At 35.6% G+C, this 16,746-nt stretch overlaps 1 long non-coding RNA gene across 1 annotated transcript; it reads right to left on the bottom strand.

The window, feature by feature from the left end:
• Nucleotides 1-552: 552 nt before the first annotated feature.
• LOC127986846 (uncharacterized) lies at nt 553-5,035 on the bottom strand. The gene is made up of 3 exons (XR_008160977.1): nt 4,409-5,035; nt 3,118-3,225; nt 553-1,184 (listed from the first exon to the last, which is right to left on the bottom strand). It is a non-coding gene; the product is annotated as an uncharacterized LOC127986846 (long non-coding RNA).
• Between the last annotated feature and the right edge of the window lie 11,711 nt (nt 5,036-16,746).

Here is a 16,746-nt window from a genome sequence, read left to right as displayed (position 1 = left end):
ATTAAAATAGGGACATAATAGTATACTTAAAGTATGATGTAAAGTTCACTTAAAGAAAACTTATGAGTATACTTAAAGTAAAAAACAACTAAACTAGTAGCTTACTGAGACTATACTTCAAAGTTCACTTTTAGTATAATTGCCATACAAGCTACAAACATAGAAGCAAATTAGTTGCCTACGCAAAGTTTGCTACTTTTATCCTTAAAGTATACTTTTATATACTAGAAAGTGGGCCAATGTATTCCCAAAGAGTATTGAAACATTAAACTTACAAGTATCCTACTAGAACACTGATATTTGTTTACTTGCTACATAAAGTATACTTAGTAAAATAAACTTGAAGTATACTACTTTTTGGTAAGGGATGTGAGGCCCATTCATGAAAAACAGTTCACCCACAAATGAATGTTGCACAGCTGTAGCTTTGGTTTCACTGACTTTCTCTATAGAAAACATTTTTAGAGATCATACAGAAATATTCATGGGACTTTGTGATCTTAGAACATATTTTTGTTGGCTGGGAAATCTATTAACAATCAAAACAAAATGAATGGCAAAACAAGTTTATTTTCTCAATACTCATCCACATGCAAAATTAAAAAAATAATAATAAATAATTTGCTACATCTGAATGAATGTAATATTCAGTAAGTAACAGCATCAGTATCAGAGTGACACAAAGTTTAAATTGAGCTAAATGTAGGATGGCAATCCTCATGAAAACAGTCACTCTAAATCCAAACCACATTCAAGCTATCACATTCATATCTTACCAGGTTACAGAGCCCCCCAAAAAAAGAAAAATAAAGAAAGTGTACCGCAACAGTAAGACTATGAGTATTAAAAAAATAAAATAAAAAAGGCAAATATACATTAAGAGACCATTTGACTGATGTTCTTCTGTAAATAATCTTAATACAAGAACACAATATTATCAACATCAGTGCAAACGGTGTGAACTCTTACATCAACTTCAAAATGAATAAAAGCACATTTGAATATTTCTGACAAATCAAATGAAAGCCGTAACTTAATAGTTTCAGAAGCACATTTCAGAAGCACACATGAGTGGATCTTAAACATTCTTCTTGTTTGTATTATTGAGCTAAATATAAACTATTATAAGACTCCTGCTTCACCCGATTCTTTTGCCGATCCATTCTGTTCACCAGCAGTAGCACCTGTGAGGAAATACAGAATCACAGAAGTTCAAAAGAGAAAGAGTCTTATCTCTTAATAAAACATTGATGCAGACTTGCTTTCAAATAACTGTATTAATAGTGTTTTATTCATTAACTAATAAAACCACAGTGACAATGCTGAATATTATTAACACAGAGTTAGGGCTCCTGCTGTAACAATTCAACTATTTTAATTGCTAAGATTACACTCTTATTTACCCTCAATACATCAACAGTAATTATGTTTTACAGAGGGTTAGTGCCACTTAAATTGATAACTGGTTTTTATTACATAGTCCACCATAGGTTTTCAAACAATAAAAAATTCTTAAAAATAAAACTTTATATATAATACTAAATGTTTAAATACAATAATTTATTTGTCCTTATATTTCTATATTTTCAAATGTTTTTCCTTTGAATTTCAGAATCTTATTATTTCCCAAAGGAACATACACATCTGTTCTCAAATCTGCGTCAGGGTTAATAACTGAATGGAGATATTATTTGTAAGTTAAATCAAAAGTAGATTAAGGGAAGGTCAGTCTTATCTTTATAGTTTTATTATTGTTGTTAATGCTGTAATGATATCTGATTGAACAAGAGGAATGAATCCATATCAATCATGTTACAGTGTTTGTTAATTCCAAGGGACTCTGTGCTACAGAAATGTGCCTAGAAGTCGAAGTCCAAAAATAATATAGACTATATGTCAGACATAAAGTAGAATATACAGTTCTTCTTGTTGATCTAATATGTGTCACAAACAAAAAATAGATTTTATGCCAAGAGCTTTAAAAACTCTGGCAAACTCAAAAGCAATTACTGTCTCATCCTGGAACCTTGTAAATATAATGATTATCTACTTGCTACACTTTCTTTTTTAAGTTAGCTGTGAGTACTGCATGACTTCTCCATCTCTGTGCATGTTGACAATGGCACAATGTTTTTCAGTCTCAAGTAAAGTCGCACAATTTAATATTTCAGTTTTTTTTTTCTTTGTGAAAAGCACATAATACACATCATACACAAACAAACACATTATATATATATATATATATATATATATATATATATATATATATATATATATATATATATATATATATATATATATATATATATATTTTTTTTTTTTTAATTATTATTAAATTTTTTTTTACTTCCTACAAGTTTGACATATTTTGTACATTAATGTTTCAACAAGAAATATTTAGTTTGATCAAATTTATTACATATACTCTTTTGGACCATGTGAGTAAATTATGACAGAATTGTCATTTTTGGTTGGGTGAAGTCATCGAGTCATTTATTCATTTGTTTGATTCGTAGAAATGGCTCATTCATTCAGGAGTAAAGTAAAGAGTTCTTTATGAATGGTTCATTGAATCATTAGGCTTGTTCGACTTGAAGCGGGTCATCATTATCAGATCGATTGGTGTGTGGCATCAAAGAACCGCAAGAGCTTTAGAGAGCAGATGACTCCTTGTGCTTTTGAATCGCTCTGTGCAGCGCTACTTCAAAGCCACCATATAGGCCAATGGTTCAACTCGCCAAACGGTTCATCCAATTCATTTAAAACGTGGATTAAGAAATGAAATCCCGCTGTGGGTTGCTCGGAGATGAACAGTTCTGATTTGTCTTTATCTTCTGGTTGGCAAAACTGAGCAAAACAGACAACATTGTGTCTAATGTAACACAATATTAACTTCTTAATGAACTGTTGTATAAGATGAGTACCACATTTGCAGTTGTATGATATTGCACTTAGCCTACAACTTGTGTGTTAATAAAGTGATGTAAATATGAGACAAAATCTCATTATTATTATTAAATCTCTTTTAACGTTATTTTTCTCCATAATTCATTATCTAATTATTAAATTACCAGCTCTAGTTTTTTTCTTGTTGTATCATCTGTATTTAATACTCACGATTTTGCCTTGGTTTTCTACACTTGTAAATCAGAAAGCCTGCAATAACCACCAGCACCAGAAGAAGAATACCAATCAGTGCTTTTTCAAGATTAGTCAGAGCCTTTTCTGAAATGATAAAGAGAGATAGTCATTAGTGGGAATGTTTGTCTGATATATAACAAACCCTAGACACATCAGCACTACATAACTTGAGTCAAGATCTGATACTGTAATGAGAAATAGAGACAGTCATTGTGCAGACATTTACTGGTCATTGCGATCTGAACTCAATATGCAGAAGCTGTACGACAACTATGGTCAAGAATAGGCCTGCGTCATTATATCTGTCTGAATAGGCCAGCCACCGAAGCAGTTAAACTGCATTTTGATAAGGCACATTCTGAGTCAAGTGCACACTATTAATTATTATTCAAGCAAAACATTTTATTTGAATATTTAATCAAAATTTTTCAGTTAATAGGTACCCTAGAACAATCAAAATAAAGAGTGCATTCGTACGGATCAGAGTGGGCAGCACTGTGCACGTTTCTGCTGTTTATTTTTAATCCCGACAAAGTTTACTAGCCGGTGTTCATATGAATTTTGTGCAATTTGTGTGAATTAACTGATGAAAAACAATGTATTGCAGATGCCTTTTCCCTGCAGTGTAAGCCTAATAGGGGGGTACATTGTAATACAGTGCTGCATCATGCCCCGTCTGCACAACTGGGATTTCAACTCAACTAGTGTATTCTGCTGGTCAACTATCAAACAGATTGTATGTTAAAACAATAGCAGATTTGTCTTGTTTTAAATGAACACTTAAAAACTGTGATGAACAAACTTTAATTTAATTAATAATCAGTGACATCATTTTTAACAAATTTTTTTTTAATTTTTTTTTTTATGAGCTCTCATCGGTGCCATTTCAGAAACACTAAGTGCATGAAGACCCTGTACTCACCAGTAATATTAATGAAATTTTTTTGTGTCGGTAAAATCATACTGCTGTCATTGTTTTTGATCTCCACTTTATAATGCCCCGACTGATTTCTTTGGATGTTCCATAACTCTCATTCAGAAAATATTTACCAATTTCACCCCCCATCCCCCCTGTCTATTAATCAAATGTAATAAATGAGTGTAACTGATCATCTTCTGATCTTCGAAAATAATCCAAATTACTCTTCTGACATTTGTAAGTTTATCTTGCAAATACTTGACTTGAACTTTTAGCCAAATATTTAGGATTGATTTCATTCAACCACATTTTAACAGCCTAAAAATAAAACATACAAAATGTACTTACTACTGAGAGTTACTATGAATCTTATGTATTTTGACCCTCTGCTGCTGGTGAACTTTACTGTATAAAGTCCTGTATGTTCAATTCTGGTGTCTGTGATTGTCAGAAATCCAGTCTGATGATCCAGTTTCAGTCTGCCTCTGAATATCCCATCAAGAACATCTTCATGTAATGAGGGGGTATTGACTGTTTTGTTGATTTCAGCTATACAAGTGCTTTTAGGTCCAAACATCCACAGGATCAGATCATCTCCCTGTATTTCAGTGTCAAATTGAAGATTGACAGGATCTCCCTCCTTCACTGAAATAAAAATCCTTTCTAGAAAAAATACAGAAAGGACATGTGAGTAACATGTTTACTCAACTTTAGCCATCATATGACCAGGTTGAAAAAAAAAAGTCCTTTGTGTGCACTTAAAACATGCAAAATACTAATTTTTGGAGACTTTTGGAACCATAAAAATCTGTAAGTTTGTATTGTGTTACTTGCAGCAGAGATCAGATTTATTAATATATTAGCCACATATAAATGCAGACTCAAAACTCACCTGAAAGTCTGAAATGATTGCACTGTATATTATATGTATAATCATTTTCTATTTTTAACTCTTTTAATTCATTTTAAATACATTTCTAAATAATTTTAAATGTTTTTAAGTTCCCTGTTTTATTGTTGTGATTTTTTTATGATTATTTTACTTACCTTTTATGTAAAGCACTTGATGAAGCATGAAATATACTTCACTGTTTACTTCATTTGACCAGAACAATATATATATATATATATTACAGTCACAATGGTCTACAGGTTTGGTCACAATTGTCACATGACTAATGAAGAGGGTTGAAAACAATGGTCAATCGGAACACACTATCCACATAGCATAGCATAGCTTTTCAAACCACTGTAAGGAAGTCACATCACACAAGACTGATGAACATCGGCTACCTATTTTGAAATTTAAGATGTTAATTTAAAGAATTGGAAATATGCCCCATCAAATTGTAGTCTAATTATATAAAAATGTAAATTAATAAATTCCATTAAGATTCTGTTCAATCTAGTGTAAACGATTTACATGTCAATCAGCGAATTCTAGAACATTCTAGAATCTCGTTACATTATAAAACTCCTGCTCTACTCACCACTAAGGGTAATGTGGAATTTCTTGTGTAAGATCAAACTGTTGTCGCGGTTTTTGTTCTCCACTTCATAACCGCCAGATTGATCTTCTCGGATGTTTCTGATGGTGAGATCTCCGGTCTCATAATTCAGATGAATGTTACTCCATCTCGAGTCAGCGCTGTTTAATCCATTAACTTGCTCGAGACCATCGATGGTTCCAACGTTTGTTTGTTCACATTAACCGCGGGCTTTTACCAACAATCTTAAATCAGTATTGACAATCGACACATCATTCGAACGCTAAAGAGACCCGGCATTAAGATTTACGATCGTACAATCGTTTGAGACAAAATAATTTTAATTCGTATCGAGATTATCAACATCGGACCCTTGATTCCTGTATAGTTTCTGTCTCTTGATGATCACAGATAAATCAAATCATACAAACATCAGCGTACAGTTCATGATAATTATCCGGAAAACAAAATCAGGTTTACTTTTTAAATCCAAAAAGTTATAATTTAAGACGAATGTCGACGTATTCTTCATTGCTTACGTAATATTTATTCTGAGAGAATAAAATTATTGTCATTATTTACCAATTATTCGCTCTCAGGGCGTTTTAAATAGGGTACGAAACGTTAAAATTATCATACGTGTTACAGTTTTACCAACATTATAGCCGCGCCTCCAGCGTTTTCTGCGCGTCACTGACTGATCAGTAATTCAAAACATTATAAAAGAGCCACCGACCATAGTACAGCCCAAATATGTACAAACTGTAAGAGTCAGATTAATAGTCAAGAAGATATGTAGCTATCAAAGAGATTATTGCAAAAATATATGGATAGTCTGTATTTCAAAATCAGCCTTGTGCAGGTGTTCAAGCATGCAAGTTGTTCATTTGGGAATCATATTTGTATCTTTACCAAATATGCATTGTGTAATTAACACACCACTAGCATCACCAGGGGGAAAAAAAGGAAAATTAATGGCTACATTCCTAAACACTCCCTTGTCTGTCACTGAGGTGTCTGAAATACTGTCATAGATACTTTATTTTATTAAGAACTTGAGAAAATCTGAATGTTAAAATGTATGTTTTAAAATCATTAATGTGCATGTGTGGCTTCATGCCCTATTATGCACATGCTTGACAGCCAACATAACTTGTGATGTGGTTGATAAAACAGTCTGAAAACACAGATTTGAACTTTTGGGTGTAGCGTTTAAGAATTAAGTGACAAAAGAAAAGCAGGAAGGATTAACTAAAGCATTGCCACCATAAACATCCAGTCATGTTAGTCAACTTTTGCTGTTGTACCTTTATATCATAACTGTTTTAGGCCATTTTTAACTTTTTAAATGTTCATAGTTTAAACATATGACAATTGTGTTTAGTCGTATATAATGTTATATTGTATTTTACCTTAATTAATTATCAGTAGGCATTTTGAAATCTCTAGTGTCTTTTTTAAAATATTTACAATCTATAAGATGAAAACATTATGGGACCTCATTCTTTGGTGCCTTCAAACTCAAATTTGAATTTTAACTTTTCTAACTTTTAACTTAAGATTTGTGGCTTTGACTTCACTGATTTTGAGTTGCTTATAGCACCATTTATAAATATTTATTTATAAATATATTTTATTAAAATAAATTGACCATTACTTTACAAATTATTGGACATCTCTCACTTTTTGTCTATAATGATACAACCACTTCTTATACTTGCATGATAAACCCACATCTAACACCTTTCTAAAGAGACCTCAGTTGTGCCTGTAGTCCATAGGGGTCATGAACTGTGGTCATTTTAGTTGGTATATGTCATATATGGTCTTAAACCCGACTAATGGGGGCGACTGTTAACTGGTTAAGTGACCAGTGGAGATGACTTGATCTCCAAATTTCCACTTTATCTTATCATCTCTCTGTATTTTAGTAAAGTTAGTGTCTAAGGTGACTTGTTCTTCCTCCATCAAAAATAGTTGCTTCACATCATCTGTCTCAACAACAAACACATGAGAACAAACAGAATCAGATAAAAACAGAGATCAACCATATAATGCTGTTAGTACACAGGTCTAGAAGTCTGAGAATGTAAAATGGACAAATATTTTGGATGCTGCATTATATTTCTAGGTAATCAAATGAAATAAATGAGTGTCATTGATCATGTGATTTTTTTTTTTTTTTTTTTTTTTGTAGAGACAGCGTCTGAAGCTAAAAATACTGGATCATTTCAAATCATGCTGCATAACATAATCATCTGGATGTGTTCATGTAGCTCCAATCAACTTCTGTGCCAGAATATCAGTGAGCTCAGATTCAGCCAATAAGAAAATATCTTACTGAATAAAATCTATTGCATTGTGGAGCCTCATCTACCATCGGCCTTAATCAACGTGTCTCTTACTAATCTTCATCAGATCTAATTAAGTGTCTCCCTAATAATAACTCTATGAATGAATGAATGATGCATTTATTTATCTTTGTCTAAATCTTTGTCAGCTTTGTTGCTGTTGTTTAACTGTCCACTTGCTATCATGTGGATACAGGAAAAAATAATAATTAGAAATAATGAAATAGAAAAGAGACACTTGATTAGATTAAATAAAATAATTTAACACAATAAAACTTAATATGGTGATTTTCTTTTTTAATTTGATGTAAAAATAACTCTAGATTCTGCATCAATGTTACAGTTCAATATATATTTCACATTTTACTCATTATATTCCTAGCTGCTTTTTCAATTTACAGACACAACAACAGGTCTTTACGATTAATCTAGTTTGTAATATGCATTACTCACCACGAACAGTGACTTTGAATACATTGGATGTCTTAATTGTGCTCTTAATTAGTAGTTTATATTCTCCAGAGTCTTTGGTTTTGGTGTTTTTGATGGTCAGAGATCCGGTCTGATCATTCAGCTTCAGTCTGTCTCTGAATCCTGCATCATCACCCTCAGATGTAGAGATGATTTTATCTCCTTTATTCATATGAGCTATGATTTTCTCACCAAACCACCATTGAATTGTATCCTCTTCTGGTATTTTATCACGAGGGTTTAGAAGGACAGAATCTCCCTCCATCACTGACATTGTCATGTCATACTCCTCCACACCAAAAACACCTGGTGGAAAATAAATTTAAATGTGTTAATTTTCAATAAACCTGGCAAATTTGCAGTGCTACTATGTTTACATGATGACTTTGTGTTTCAAATTTTTCACATTTTTATTAGTGAATCGGAACACAGTATTCCATGAACTCTAAATAAAGTGATCATGTTGATGTGCGCGTTCATATGTCAGAACTTTAATAACAGATTTGATCTTTTGATATCCGCAGACTGTACAAAGAGACAGTTTCTTGCTGTTTGCAAATAATATTCCCTTGCAGTAATTTATTTTCTTTGTTTTTTTAAGAGCAGACATAAATATCGATCTATTTAGGGACTTCAGGGTGAGTAATTGATGGCTTAAGTATCATTTTTGGCTGAACTAACCCTTTAAGGAGTGGTATAGTGCTTCCGGGCCTTTTCTTCTTCTTCTTCTTCTTTTGTGGGCTTATTTGTAAGTTGCATACCAGCTTTTAGGTGCATATCGCCACCTCCTGTGCTAGAGCGTGAAGTGATTTCAGTCTAGGTGTGCATTTTAAAATCTATTTTGTTCTTATGTTCACTATTTTTAATGTATTTTAAAACAGCTTTTATAATTTTACCTAATCCTTGATTTGTTTTTAATACATTTCTGATTGTAAGTGCTTTGCATCCCATGTTGTAGAGTTCTCTGAATAATTCATTCATTTCCTGCTCATACCTAGTTCAAATTAATAACACATCTTCCACTGTTTCCTTTACTTGGCACGTTTTACATAATCCTGTACAATGTTAAACTATTATATAAAGAGTCAAATTAAGTTTAGTATGTCCCATTCTTAGACAAGCTAAAGAATTCTGATCTACTCTACTGAAACTTTATAGCCATTTACAGCCATTTACTTTTTATAATACTGTTTTGTATATTATAAAGATGCCTTCCTGTAATACAAATATTCCATTTTCTTTTGCCATTTTTTCTTTGCTTCTTTAACTATACTTTTTTCCTTTCATCTTACTTAATGAGACTGAGATTAGGAGAGTTAGTTTGCTTCGTTTGCCTCTTTATCAGTGTAACGATATGCAAATCTCCATATTCATCGGGAAGAAGGAGGCGGGAACCGGTGCACAATCAAAAATCATTTTAATACTCAAAAGTAAATACAAAACGGCGCACCAGCCCCTCGCGGACGACTGGTGCGCGCAAATAAAAACCAAAACATAAAATAATATCCCAGGCCTGGTCCTCTCTCGTCCTTCACGGTCGTCGCTCCAGTTTTATATCTTTCCATCTCCTACGTGGGACTCGATACTAGCGGTGGGGCTCAGGTGTAGCTCATCTCCAATCACTACACCTGGCCTCACTCCTCGTTCCCACGCCTCTCGGCCCCGCCCCACTCGCCACATACCCCCATCGCCCCTCGCAGGCCGGGGGTACTCCCGAGACTGCGCTCTACTCCCCCCCCCCCCCCCCTTCCCTCCGGGGGAGACCACTCACGGGGACCTGCGGGAACCTGGGGGTAGGACAGACGAGGCGAGAGAAAAGGAGATGGAAGGAGGAGCGACAAGGGACGAGAGAGGGGAGAGAGGAAAAAAAAAAAAAATCCGGTTCCCAGACGCACTGCTGCTCGGCCCTCCACCGGCTGGGTGATCTCCTCCGCGGTGCCCGGCGGTGGCACTGGACGGCCCTCGGCGGACGGCACGACACTCCTCCGCCGCCCGGTGGACGGCGACGGCTCCTCCGATTTTGGGCAGCGGCAGGAGTCCCCCGTTCCCTGCCCCTCCGGATTCCGTCACGGAGGCGGCAGGCTCCGGCCCCCTGGCGAACGGCGCCGACTCCTCCGCTCCCTCACGGACGGCAGCCGCCCCTCCTTGTCGTGGGCGGTCGGCAGCGAGCTCGCCCGTCCCCGGCAACTCGCTCCAGCCCACCGCCTCGAGCGTCCATGGCGGCACACACCTCGCCAGCTCGAGGGCACCGCGGATTCACCACAGCGGCGAGGGATCTTCAGCAGCGCGTCCCTCCTTCTCCCGGGCTTCGGCACCACTGTAACGATATGCAAATCTCCATATTCATCGGGAAGAAGGAGGCGGGAACCGGTGCACAATCAAAAATCATTTTAATTCTCAAAAGTAAATACAAAACGGCGCACCAGCCCCTCGCGGACGACTGGTGCGCGCAAATAAAAACCAAAACATAAAATAATATCCCAGGCCTGGTCCTCTCTCGTCCTTCACGGTCGTCGCTCCAGTTTTATATCTTTCCATCTCCTACGTGGGACTCGATACTAGCGGTGGGGCTCAGGTGTAGCTCATCTCCAATCACTACACCTGGCCTCACTCCTCGTTCCCACGCCTCTCGGCCCCGCCCCACTCGCCACAATCAGCTTTTTCATTACCAAGTATATCAACATGTGCTGGTACCTACACAAAATTCATTATTATTCCTGCTTGTCTTAGTTTATATAATATATTAATTATTTATATAAACATATCATTTCTAACTTGGAACATTTGAAGACTAATAAGTGATGCCATTAAATCAGAACTAGGTGTTCCTTCCTCTTCCCAACAGAGTGCCATCTGAATGGCTACCATTTCAGTTTCGGGGCCTCTGTTAAGATGACTGCTTAAAAACCCTGTAGCTACAACGGCTACAATTTGAAGGTGTTTTTTTTTTTTTCACCTGTATTTTGTATTTTCCACAGCATTACATTTTGTTTCAGGGTTAACGGAAATGCCTAGATGGAAAAATATGTTATGAAGTGAAAACTGATTAACACAATAACTCAAAACAACCCCACCTAGGCTACTGTTACAAAAGCATACTGTAACAACTGCGTTCGTCCATCAAAAAATAAAAAATAAAATAAAATAATAATAGCTATAATTAATATTAGCAAGTATTTTCTACTTCTGGTGTAGACGTATTGACATGACACAGAAAGTGCACTTTAAAAAAAATGTTCACTCATCCAATTAAAAAAAACAAATCTATATTTTTTAACTTGAGCCAATGAAAAATAAATAACTTGCCCTATCTTTATTCTAAATGTTTTTAAATGGATGAATGGAACTTCTTCTTTTTTCCAGTGTGCTAAAGCAGTAAATAGAACTATAACACATCATCCTCAAATTAAAAAGAAAAAAAAAAAAAAAAAAAAAAAGTCAAGGTATTAATGCTGATTACTGTAGACTATACAGTTCAGGAACAATAAATTATGATAAATTATTAATATGTGCACATTTATGTCAATTGGTAGATTTTTAGCCGCACCCTAAAAGACTGAGAGCCACAACACCTGATTTAAAACAGGTGTTAAAGAGATTTTTTAGATCTAAAGAGATTTACTTGTGATTTTCATGGTGATTTATGTTGTATTCCACTAAAACAGTAAGCAATCCTAAAATTATATTGCCACTGGTATGGAGATACAATAAAAAATTAGAGGATAACATCAAGCCGCATGTTCCTGTGTATATTGAAAGCGAAAGTGTTGAATTAATAAAGGGGGAAGAAAAATAATATAAAAAAGAACGTGACTCACCCTCTTTGAGAAATAAAACCCAAAAAAAGAAATAACAGTTCCTCATAGTGATGTAGCTTCTGCGTCCGAGTTGAATGATGTAATCCAGAGAATTGTTAAAAGGGTCTGTCTGCAGACAGCAAGAGGCGTAACTTGGGATGTAACGTGAAGTTGTCCAAATCACACAGAACAACGCGAGAAGTCAAAACGAGATGTTGGGAGCGTTCTTGTTCGAAACCGTATACTACTCTCTAAAGTCAGGGTATATTCTGGCAAACTGTTTACAAATCACGTTTCGCAATCGGCAAAGCAAACTGTGGTAAACGCCACTACCAACACGCGATGGGTAACTCACAAAGCACAATGTTCCTCTTTGTTTTCCAGCACTCATTACGAGGCTACAGAACACGATTTTTTAAGGGATCACATATATCTATTATTAATATAACACTATATAGGGAAAATCAGAGATGGTTTAAATGTCCTTTGAAATAACGCTAACCACTTGCACAGAACAGATGCAAGTTATTTACATTATTTTTACAGTTACCCTGCAGTCTGTACAAATACAATAAATTAATTTATTCCTTGTGTTATGTATAATCCGTAGCATCAGATAATATGTACTGCTTTGTCCTGTTCTTCAGTTATCAATTACTGATGTAGAATCAGGGTTGAAGTTAAAATACGCTCAGTAGGCCTACTGTAAATCCATGGCTTTATCAGATCTGGTCTGAATTGGCTAGAGGAGGGTGAGCAGAATTCAGCTGCTTACTTTTTTTATAGGTTGGAAAGACCGCAAGTAAAACAATTATATTCAGCAGCTATGTACTGATAAGAAAAAAACTAATGACTTTGAGATAATTGCAGATGTTTGTACTTTAATGATTTATATTTTTTTTACAAGTTCTGTTTTTTTTTTTAAATTCTTAATCATATAAAATAAATAAATATATTTAAATTTTATATGATAAAATTTAGCCTACAGCCTTACAGAAGCCTTTTAGCCTATAGCCTACAGAAGACTGTCATCTTTGTGATGAATCAACGTATAATAAGGGTTTCATCCCAATCATTTTTTAATTTAATATTGAAATCTGAAAAATGAAATATCCATTTATCTCATGAATTTACTTCACACCTGCACTCACTTACTTGAAAAAAAAAAAAAAAAAAAAAACCCAAGATAAGTCTATCAGTGTCAGAAATTTACTTTCTCCTTAGGGGTAACAGATTTTTTGCAACAATTTAAACAGAATGCCATATTAGGCCTAGATATGTATGTCATCCTTAATGTGAAATTATTAAATGTTATTGTTAAATTAGAAAACATGTTATATGACAATAGGCTGTTACCAATTAAATCAGTTTTAATCGAGCCTGCAGAGATAGAAGCTGCGACTGAAGTTACTTTTAGATGTATGCCTGTTTACAGTTTAATGCTGATCAGACAGCTGTATGCATTTACATAGCAATTACAACTGTATTATGAAAAGAGGTTAATGTTTTATACAACATTTTTTAAATAAATATGTAATGACAAACTGAAATGATAGGCCTACTTTATGATACTTACGGAAGTAAAACCGCCACTAGGTGTCGGTAAGTCACTGTGTTAATAAAAAAAAAGCCTTTTATTCAATCTATTCGTAAATAAAAACACTTTACCCTCTACTCTCTATTCATTGTACTACTCGTTTTTCATTAAAAAAACACTTGCTTTCTATATGTTTATATTCTACTTGTTTTCTTTATGTGTATGTATGTGTGTGTATACAGTAGTCAACATTTGAAGTGGATCAAATCCTTTAATCAAAGTTGTCCTAAAAACAAAATGCGATATTGTCTAAGAACATTGTTGATTAACTTTTTTGATCCACTTCAAATGTTGACTAATATACACACGCACGCATATATATACACAAACAATTATATATAAACCTTGCTAACTTAACAGTTTTTTTTTTGACTGCTTTTATTGACCTCATAAGTGGTTAGCTTTATTTCAAAGGACATTTAAACCATCTTTGATTTTTCTTATATCATGTGATATTGTTATTTGACATAACTATGAATATGATCCCTTAAAAAATTTTGTTCTTTAGCCTCATAATGAATATGTGGAAGTGACCTCATACTGAATAGCCTCTACAGTATTTTAATGTTCCAAATATAATTGTTTGCACTCTGTTTTAACACTGGGTTTTTTTAAAGGCCTAAACCATAAACATATGCCTGGAACGTGTCTATTAATATCTGTTTGCATGAACTTTAACTGTGAAATGTTTTAAATGCTGCCCTGATTTTTACTTCTCAAACCTTGTACTTTCGATGGTATAGTGACAAAAACTATATAAAACAAGGAGGAACATTGTGATTTGCGAGCTACCCATCGCGTGTTGGTAGTGGCGTTTATCACATTTTGCTTTGGAAACAATATTTTGCCCACCGCAGCTTCTGACTCAGAGGACTTTCTGGCCGACACATGTGGTTCTCTCCCTCCGAGCAGACAGGAGAAACGCACTTCCCTTTCTTACAGTGAGCTGTTGGATGTAGTTACCCCGCACGGTGGATACACTGGATTGGGAAGTGGATGTGGCCCAGGCCCAATCCCTATCTAAGCTGGACAACCTTTTTTTAACTAGTTGTGCACCTGCCCAGCTGGCCTTCTTCCCAGACCTCCACCAAGAGGTGTCGAGATCCTGAAAGCAGCCTTAATCAACACGCATAACAAACCCCGTGTCCGTTCTTGATACTTCTGCTGTTTGTCAGGGACTGTGCCCTCCAATTGAGAGTGCTGTTGGACTCCTAATGCACATCCAACCCTCTCACTGCAGTCCCAAGTCTCTACAGTTGATTGTCTCACTGCAAATGCGCTTCGAGCAGCGTTGGACCGAGCTACCACTCCGAGCACCCCCTCAGACACTCTGCGCACTTCAGCCTTAAAGTTTTAGGGATGGCCCAAGGGTCTGGCACCTTTTATGACAGTTACACTCAGGACGAGCAAATTCAAGATGTTGACGGTCAAATCTATTTTCTCTCATTTTCAAGCTTTTTAAGGAATTTCCAAAGAGTGTTTTGATCCCCTGAAAGTGGATAACCTTTTCGGGGATACATCTGTACTCTCACGCGATAAGGTCATGATTGTCTCCCCCATGTTCAGTCTTCTATGTCATGTCGTCGCCATTTCAAAGAAGGCCGCACAGTGACGGTGTGTTTGTGCCTCAGACTTTTGGATCTAAGGGCAGCAGCATCCCCTGTAATCCGTTCTGACGATAAAGACTTGGATGTTGGCCAAATATCTTCAGAAAGAGGAGTCTGTTTTGCCACAAGACTGTCACGACCGACGTGTCATTGACAGGTTTGGGAGCTGTTTGTCATTGATGCCCAGCCCACGGGACTTGGATGGAGGCACAGCGAGGGTGGCACAGATTGGGGCTTTTGGCAGTCTTCTAGCTCTCTGATATTTTTCAAGATCTGCTAAATGGCCGTCATGTGTTAATCAGGACAGACAACACAGCGGTTGTGTCATATTTGAATAACCAAGGAGGATTACGATCTCACCCCCTATGCAGGCTGGCGAGGAACATCCTGCTATGGTCTCAGAACAGATTTCTGTTGATCGGAGTGTTTCCTGTCCCCAGACACTTTAACTTTGGAGCAGATTTGCTCTCGAAACAGAGCCTGGAGGAATTTTGAGGGGTGGAAGTTGACTTATTCATGTTGAGCACGTTGCACATTGCCCGCTATTTTAGCTCATTCCACGAGGGCAGTGGATCCATCGCAATCCTTAGTTGATCTTCTATGGATGATATATATGCACTTTAACAATTGCACTTATTATGGACTTAACAGAGCTTTCACTGTCACCTTCCTCTGTGTATATATATACAATTATTATTAAAATTTGTTTTTTCTAAATAATGCAAACTTGACTTACTGCTTCATTTCCACTTTAAGGGTTAGTTTGTGTCTGCTAAGATAGTGTCAAACATCTCTAGAGGATGTGGTCTATAAGTGGTATATAAGAACTGTTAAAAAAAGCAAGAATTGAGAGATGAGAATCATGCTAATTTTAACTTTAGGATATCTGATCCAAATGGATATCTGATAAAAAAAAGTATCCATTTAATATTATTTACATTTCTTGCTTATTAGTATATCTGGTACAGAATATTTATCTTAAAACATAATTAGTGGTCTTCATTTGAACTATTACAATAAAAGTGGTAAAAACTGAAAATAGACACGCAAAAGACTACACCAACACCCACACACTATTTAACTGAACAGAGATGACATCACTGAATTCAATGATGAACTGCCTTTAACTATCATTTTGCATTATTGATACACTGTTTTCCTAATGAATGTTGTTCAGCTGCTTTGACGCAATGTATTTTGTTTAAAGCACTTTATAAATAAAGGTGAATTGACTTGACATGCACATAACAGTTCTGTGAATTTTAAATAGGATGTCTGAGTTTGGCTTCTTAACCTTAACCTCTTAAATTCTCATCTTGTTTCCACTGAATGCATTCAACACTCTAGCTGCTCAGTTTCCGAGTCAAACCGAAATC

The sequence above is a fragment of the Carassius gibelio genome, chromosome B22, assembly GCF_023724105.1.
Source record: "Carassius gibelio isolate Cgi1373 ecotype wild population from Czech Republic chromosome B22, carGib1.2-hapl.c, whole genome shotgun sequence".
Classification (NCBI taxonomy): domain Eukaryota; kingdom Metazoa; phylum Chordata; class Actinopteri; order Cypriniformes; family Cyprinidae; genus Carassius; species Carassius gibelio.
Note: the sequence above shows the minus strand (reverse complement) of the source record. Positions and strands in the feature narration are given on the sequence as shown.